The sequence below is a fragment of the Phaethon aethereus genome (genome assembly GCF_964289735.1).
Source record: "Phaethon aethereus genome assembly, chromosome: 1".
Lineage (NCBI taxonomy): Eukaryota > Metazoa > Chordata > Aves > Phaethontiformes > Phaethontidae > Phaethon > Phaethon aethereus.
The window spans coordinates 191,240,015-191,247,321 of record NC_138575.1 but is presented as its reverse complement, the minus strand read 5'-3'; positions in this window follow the sequence as shown (position 1 = coordinate 191,247,321).

Genomic DNA, 7,307 nt, shown 5'->3' with positions numbered 1-7,307 from the left:
GTTCAAAAAAGTGCAGCTTCTCTGTCCCACACCAGTATGAAGCACCACCAGATGGCTACCAAGTGAAGAAACAAAAGGCTCCAAGACACACATGCCTCTTCGTTTTGATGCTTCTAAAGCAAGCCATGTATCGGTCACTTTGCAGTTGCCAAACGTCACTATCACATGGACTGTAAATGCATATGCATGATCTCTTAAACTGTTTCAGAATTCTTTTTAACAGTCCCAACTACCTTTTTTTGCCTTTTTCCTGGTGCCACATGCTGACAACCGCAATCTGCAGTTTTGTTAAGAATATTCCATAGTGGTGGCACATTGGCTTTCCACGGAAAAGTAGCTTCTTTGGAAAATGGTGCGCTGTGGATCAAGACACTTTGGTATGATGCGTACATTTTGGAAGACTTTACAGGGGCCCAGTTTGCTCTGAGCCTCCATCATCGTCCTCCACAAACATATTTTCATACACTTTATGTGGAAGAATAGATTCAAAAATGCAAGCCAAATGAATTTCATTGGTGAAACTGAAATAAAAGTAACTTAAAAAATAAACAAACAAAAAACAACACTTGGCAATTGATTAAACACTTCAGTTTAAAACAAACAAAAAAACTACTTCAGCTATCAGTAATTGATGTGTGTTCATTAACTGCCTCAGAAACCAGGGTTGGAGAATGAACTGTAGATTTGGACTGGTAAAGCTTTTGCCATTATACCTAATTTTTGAGAACAGCAAGCCCTATTTGACCACTCACTTCAGCCTGTGTGTTCCTGCTGTTTTGAAGTAATCAAATGCTGTGCATGGTATTTTACCTGAGCTACAACCTGTTAATGGACTTGAACTTCTGTTTAAGCTGAAAGCAAGAGTCCCAGACTGTAGGGGGAAAAAAAACCCAAAACTGTCCAAAAATGTATTAGTTAAAAAGAATCTTGCTTTCAACTTTCAGTAGTCAATATATTTTGTTTTAAATTGATAATTGGATATGGTTGATTTATATTGGGTTTAAACTGTGGAGCTTTCATGTTTACTGTAATTTAGTCTTAAACTATTTTTTACTTAGTAACCAGTGCTTATGATGATGTGGTTGGCAACAAACCAGCAACTACTTAGAAGCGTCATAAAAGCTTCATTCTTGGAGTATTGGAAGAGTAATTCAGAAATTAGTCTCAAATCTTATTCACATGATAAAGATACAAACTGGTTGATGTGTGAGGCTGTATGGAAGCTGCCATTACTCGGCATAAACCTGATGTGCAGCGCACATTCAATAACTTTACATAAGGTATGTGAGGTCATTGCTTTCAGAAAATCGTCTGACCCAGTCATTTTGATATTGCTGGGGTGAAGATCGATAATTTTGAAATTCTGTAAGCTATCACACAAACTGGTTTTGTTGCTGTTGTTTACTGGGTGTAATTTCCCAATGCATTGATGTGAAGGGATAGAAAAATCTAAACTAATTTAGTTCTTGGATGTGGGTTGTATTTACTGTGATGAAGATAAGGACAGATGCCATCAGAGCTTTGTGGATCAGCTGTTTTTCCACTGATGAACAACGCATAGCAGGTGTGCATTCATTAAATATATATCTGCCAAGGTGGAGCCACTTTAAAGAGTGAGTTGTCTTGTATCTCAGCTGGATACAAGTGTATGTTTAAACTGCAAGATTTTTACTTGCTAGATAATCTGTTTTAATATAGTGGTTTGGCCTCTGATTATTTATAGGTTTTATAAATTTTAGAATCAATTTCTCTTTAAGGTGGCTCAGATTTTTCAACTCTTGTGCACATAAAATTGAGTTGAAGTTCATTGTGCCTTTTTTCTTTTCCCAAAAGTTGAGTTGAAGCTTCATATGGTAACTGCATCCTATTCACACACTATAGTCTAAAATCTTGAAACTGTGTGGTGTTCGCTAAAAAACTAAACAATAAAAAGTCAAAGTTAGGTAAGGTCACAAAATTTTTGTGAAATTAGAGTTCCAGCAGGTGTTATTGTGAACAAGTATTTCCCCCCTTCTAATTCAATTTAGTTTCCCTATATGCCCTGTAAACTGACAGATAGCCTGTTCAGCCTGCACTCACTATTATCCTGGAGATTACATACAAATTGGTCTTGAAACAACAGTTTTCCACTACTGTGAAGATTTGATCCTTTTCTTGCACTCAATGCATTACATTAAAAGTGAACATTGGAGAACTGGGTGAGGCAGGACAAAGCGTTTGCTCAGTTCTTTCTGTTGTGACCTTATCAGCTTTTGATTGGGATTGCACCATTTCATAGTTAATAAAGGAAACAAAGTATATTGCTGCACTTTTACGTTTTCAGAACAGTGTTTAAAATTGCATTGTTTTTATTATTTTTTTAAACTATCAGTTAAAATAGACTAAAACGTTCTTTCAAAGAGGCATCTAAATGTGTTCCTAATTTTGTATATGGGCTTAGGTTTTGTAACCAATAAAAAGCTGCTATCAAATACTATAAAAAATTCAAAGAACTTATTTTGAAGATCATGAAACTGCTTAGTCTTCACAGATTGACTTAGGCATTTTTAGCTTTGACTAGATATTAGTTAGCAGAACTCCGCATCGAAGTTTAAAGCATGTTACAAGAATGAATAAAGTAAGCTAATGCAGTCATCTCTGAAACTTGGGATGCCATTCCAGTATGGAGTTTTATACTTTTTAAGGAGATGTTTCCCAAACGTGTACAGGAGGCTGTGGTAAGTGGGCTGCAGCTGATCCACAGAACTATATTAAATCGTGACTTCAGTTTTAAAGGTTTGGAAGTGCACCATAGGGTCGAGAAACTTTCACAGTCTTTTTCTACCTCCAGAAATGTCCTTTTCAGGCTCCCAGTGCTAGGCTCTGATGGCTTGATTCAGCACTAATTTTAAGCTCGGGATGCTGTCCAAGCAGGCCCTACTCCTTCTGCCCAGTGTGTGTTGGGAATTGCTGTCCACCAAGACCGGTTTTAGGCAGGAGACTGGCCTTCCTGTGGCTCTCCATAGCTGGGAGGGGTGGCCAGCGTCCCTCACCTTGGGCATGAGTGACTCATTGGGGTGCCGCTTGGGGATAGATTGGAGCCAAGGCAGAGATTTGCATTGTCCAGCAGCCCCCTAATTAGTACAGTCCTGCTTTAATTACATGACAGCATTAGTGGAGAAAAACCTCTTGAACTGCTTGAGAAGTGCCTGCAACTCCGCAGCTGTGGCTTCGCCATCCTTGCGCCGTGTCAGCCGGGTGAGTCACCTGGAGAAGCCCTTCCCTCCATGATGAGGAGATGAGCTTTCAGTGCCGTATTTTAATCTTTGCAAATGCTCTTCCATGGGGATATAAAGGGTAAAGATCTCAAAATAACTCAACCCCCATTTCCAAAAGCAGTTTAATCTCTTTGGTTCCTTTGGCTTCCAGTTGATAAAATTAAACCCTTGAATCATGGGGTTTTTGCAACCTGTTAATTGTCCAGCAGGTCCTGCCTAGATGACTTGAAAGACACTACGTTGGAATCATGAACTCATTGTTTTAAGAGACAACTTACTCAGAAAGAATAAAACCTAGAGAATATTATAATGTTCCCCATGCTTTTAAAAATATAAACACTTTAATTTTGTTTACTTGATCTGCTAAACTGAGAAATGAGTAAGAAGACCAACTAACAGGCACATATTTTTAATTTTTTTTTTTTTAATGTCAGTGGACTGAATGATAGTTCAGGCCCATTTTGTTACTCTAATTTGATTTATAATGACCTCTGGATTCTGAGTGTGTTTCAAACTAGTCTTTTCTATCAAAGCAGCCTAGCTGCGTTGTGTTCCTTCTATTTTGTTGCATAGAAAATACTCCCTTTTGTGGCATAATTATGCTTCTATTCAAACGTATGTAGGACAACAAATTATGCCAAGCCATTAGAAAACACTTTTCAAGAGGAAAGGGAAAAAAACAGTAGAAAACTGTGGGCTCCCAACAGGCAAAGCCGTGGAGGATTTTGCCACAGGGGTTTGTCACGATTGCCACCATCAACTCCGCGGCAGCGCGGGCAGGGTGAGCTGAAGCTGCCTGAGCTGCTCAGGTCTGCTTCAGGGTAGTATGTTACTGCAGACTGCTCAGGAAAATTGCCTCCTGTTAAGATGCAGAGTTACGAACTAGAGCAGCTTTGCCCTTTCCCGATTCTGGTTTGCGTGTACGTTATCCTGCCGCAGAAGCGGTAACGGGCAGGGCTGATCTGTGCTGCTGGCTGGGACCCAGAGATCTCCAGCTGCCGCTGCAGCAGCATGAGCAGCTTCTTTTTCAAATGCATTCGTAATGCAGCTTTCTTAGCAGCATACAAGTTTACAAAGGAACATAGGAGCTGTTTTTTTCCAACATATTGGAAAAAATTTTTTAAAAAAAAATATGTTGGGGACATTACAGCCTTGTGTATCACACCTAAGAATATCCAAACCATGATGTTTGTGTTTTTAAATGAAGGCTAAAGTTTTCACTGCTCTCTGCCTTCACCCGTCAGCAGTAAAATCGGGTGAACGACACCATGCAACCTTGGAGGAAAAATGTCTTGGAGGATTTAGGTACCTCGCAGGAAGACTCTTCCCTGGGCACAGTGAGGGAACTGCAGGAGGAGGTTAGTTTTCCATTTGCTCAATGTACATGAAGTAGGGCCCAGGGATGCAGGAAGATGCAGAAGATGGATTAACCATCCTCCTTAGTAAATGGGGTCCTGCAGAACACAGTGGTGGTTGGATCTTTCTAAAGTGCTGAAATGAAGCATAAGGGAGCTCATGCCTCCTTCCTAATTATTTGCAAGCTGACCATCTTTAGTGGCCTTTTTTTCCTTTTGTTTCTGTTTTTAACCCTATCTTGTGAACCCAGATGGTCCCCTATACAAATTCTCTGTACATGAAAAGGGAGCATGAAACTGAAGTATTTTGCCAGTGGCTTCAGCAAGTTCAATTCTAGATTTGTGCAGGGAGATGCTTAGGGAAGCTGCACTTCTTGCCCTGGGATTAGATCCATCACTGTTCCTTTCCTTTTGATATAGTTTACAGCTGTTTTCCTCTGCACTTCGTACTTCTACATCCTGGTAGGTCTCCCTGAAATCTAGATACTGCCTGCATTTTATAATATTGAAAATAAGGGATGAAGTCCTTCTGTTCTTCTTGCTGTAGTGACCCTAGATTATGGGATAAATGACGGCAGGGAGGTCTGTCCCTGTAATTGTGAAAGAGAGCATTTGACATTAGTTCTTTGGAAACAGTTTGTGGGGTCTTGGTTTTTGCTCCTGGGAGCACAGCAGCACATGAGAAATCTCAGGGAATGAAATGTGTGTAGGGGAAGTATTTGGACTTGTCAGATTCTCGCATTTAAATTAAAGACATTCAAACTCTTCCAAAAATGTGTAGCTTCCTCAAAAATGTAGTCTTCCAGCTTTTGCATCCCTCAATCCCTGTCATTTTTTACGTCTCTGAGTTGTTGCCTTTACTGGTTTAGAACAAATATTAAAAATAAAAATGAAAAAAATGAGAGTTTAAAACCCCACCTTTTTTCTGCATGCTTGGAAGTGAAATAAAATGGTTCAACTGCTGATGCCTGCATCTCACAGAAAAAATTCTGTCCAAAGGGCTCGTTTGTGAACACTTACCAGGAGCTGGATATGCAGACACTGCATCAGACACTTAGCAATAATACTCACTTCCAGCTCTGTCTGTAATCTCAGCGTTTCAGGGCTGTGCTGAAATGTTTAACCCTTTGCTAAGAAAAGGGCGCAGTCGAAGGGGAGTATTTGGCAAGGTGGCATCTTGCTTCTGCAGCAGGAGCATTTCCTACTCCTCCCGCTATCAAAGCGCTGGGTTTTTAAACCCGACCTCATTGTCAGCAGCACGGAGCCAAGCGTCTGCACTGAGCTTTGCGTGGCTATCGTTATCCAGGGAGGTGTTTTTAGGGGAGCTCAACCAGAGGTCTGTGCTTGAAATATTAAAAACTGATAGAAAGAGAAGAAATCACTATTTGTAGCAGTCACAGTTTTCTCTGTATTTGGTATTTTAGTCTGCGTCTGAGCTCTTGAAATACTCCAGGAGTTCCACTGACCTAAACAGTTGCATATTAGCCTAAATTTAAGAGCAGAAAGATTTGTCCCTTAACGGTGGGAGAGAAAATTTGAAAACGTGAATCCTACAAGTTCAGAAACAGAAGTTTACTAAACTCCGTGACTCTTCTTTTCATAACCTGGGGACTGCTTCTCATGCTCCCAGTTGCAGGAACACTGCAGCAAGTATTCCTCAGAGCCCTTGAGCCCATCAGTTTTTTGCTCTTACCCTAACACCAATTGCTTTTTCAAAGAGAAACACTGCAAGCATTAAAGTGCTAACCATGAGGACTTGGGGGCTTTTTTCATCTCCCCTCTTAGAAATCATCAAAAGAACAGGTTGCTAACCTGCATCAATGTTCTTCCCAAGCCAAGTTTGTGTGAGAGCTAAAAGTGGTGGCAGAGGGGCAAAAGCTTCTTGCTGGGCAGGTCTCACCGCTGGCTGCGGGCTCCATGCCCGGGGGCTGACCTCCCAAGTCAGGCTCTTCCCCTCCGTTATGCCTAAGAAACTCGGGGTGCACATAACTTGCTCCTGAGTTACTCGCTGCGTAGCTGCTCGGAGTTGCGGAGCAGACGGCTGCGTGGAGGCGGGCTCACTGCTTGTCCCTGGGAACCGCACAACTGACCCGAGGCGGTTTGCTCCTTAAAGGGCTTTCGGTGGCAGTTTGCACCTCAGAGGAGGTGGCTGCTAACTTATAAGAGGTTAAAAACCGTCCCATTGCAACATCTTATGGGGGTGTATCGCCGTGTGAGTTTAGGTTACCATCACCACATTTAGGCCGGTGATAAAAGCCAAGTCAGGAGTTTAGCCGGTCTCAGCTCATGCAGGACTGCTACAGTCAGAGCTCTCATGTGCACTTCTGTTCATTTCACAGATGAAAAGCCTGGGAGAAGTAGCTCAATGACCAGCTGTGTGCCATTGGGACAGGAGGTCTGGCTGTCAGCTGCCTTCCTTCTCCGTGTGACCCGGCCCCTTGGTTTCTGCTAAAAAACAAGGAATAAACTATTCCGCCTTTGCTGGGGGTAAAGGTGGCTACTTGACAGCAATGGACTGTAAAGTGAAGTCTAGCTTCCCTTTTTGTAACCTGCTGACTGCTAATCAGCAAGTATTGGAGCAGGGCACCTTGCACCCAGGGTGTCCTGGAAATCGCAGTCTCCGTGCGGCAGCCTGAGCAGATTGGGGAAAACCCCACACCTCAATATACGTTATTTGAGTACATTTGGGTTTCTT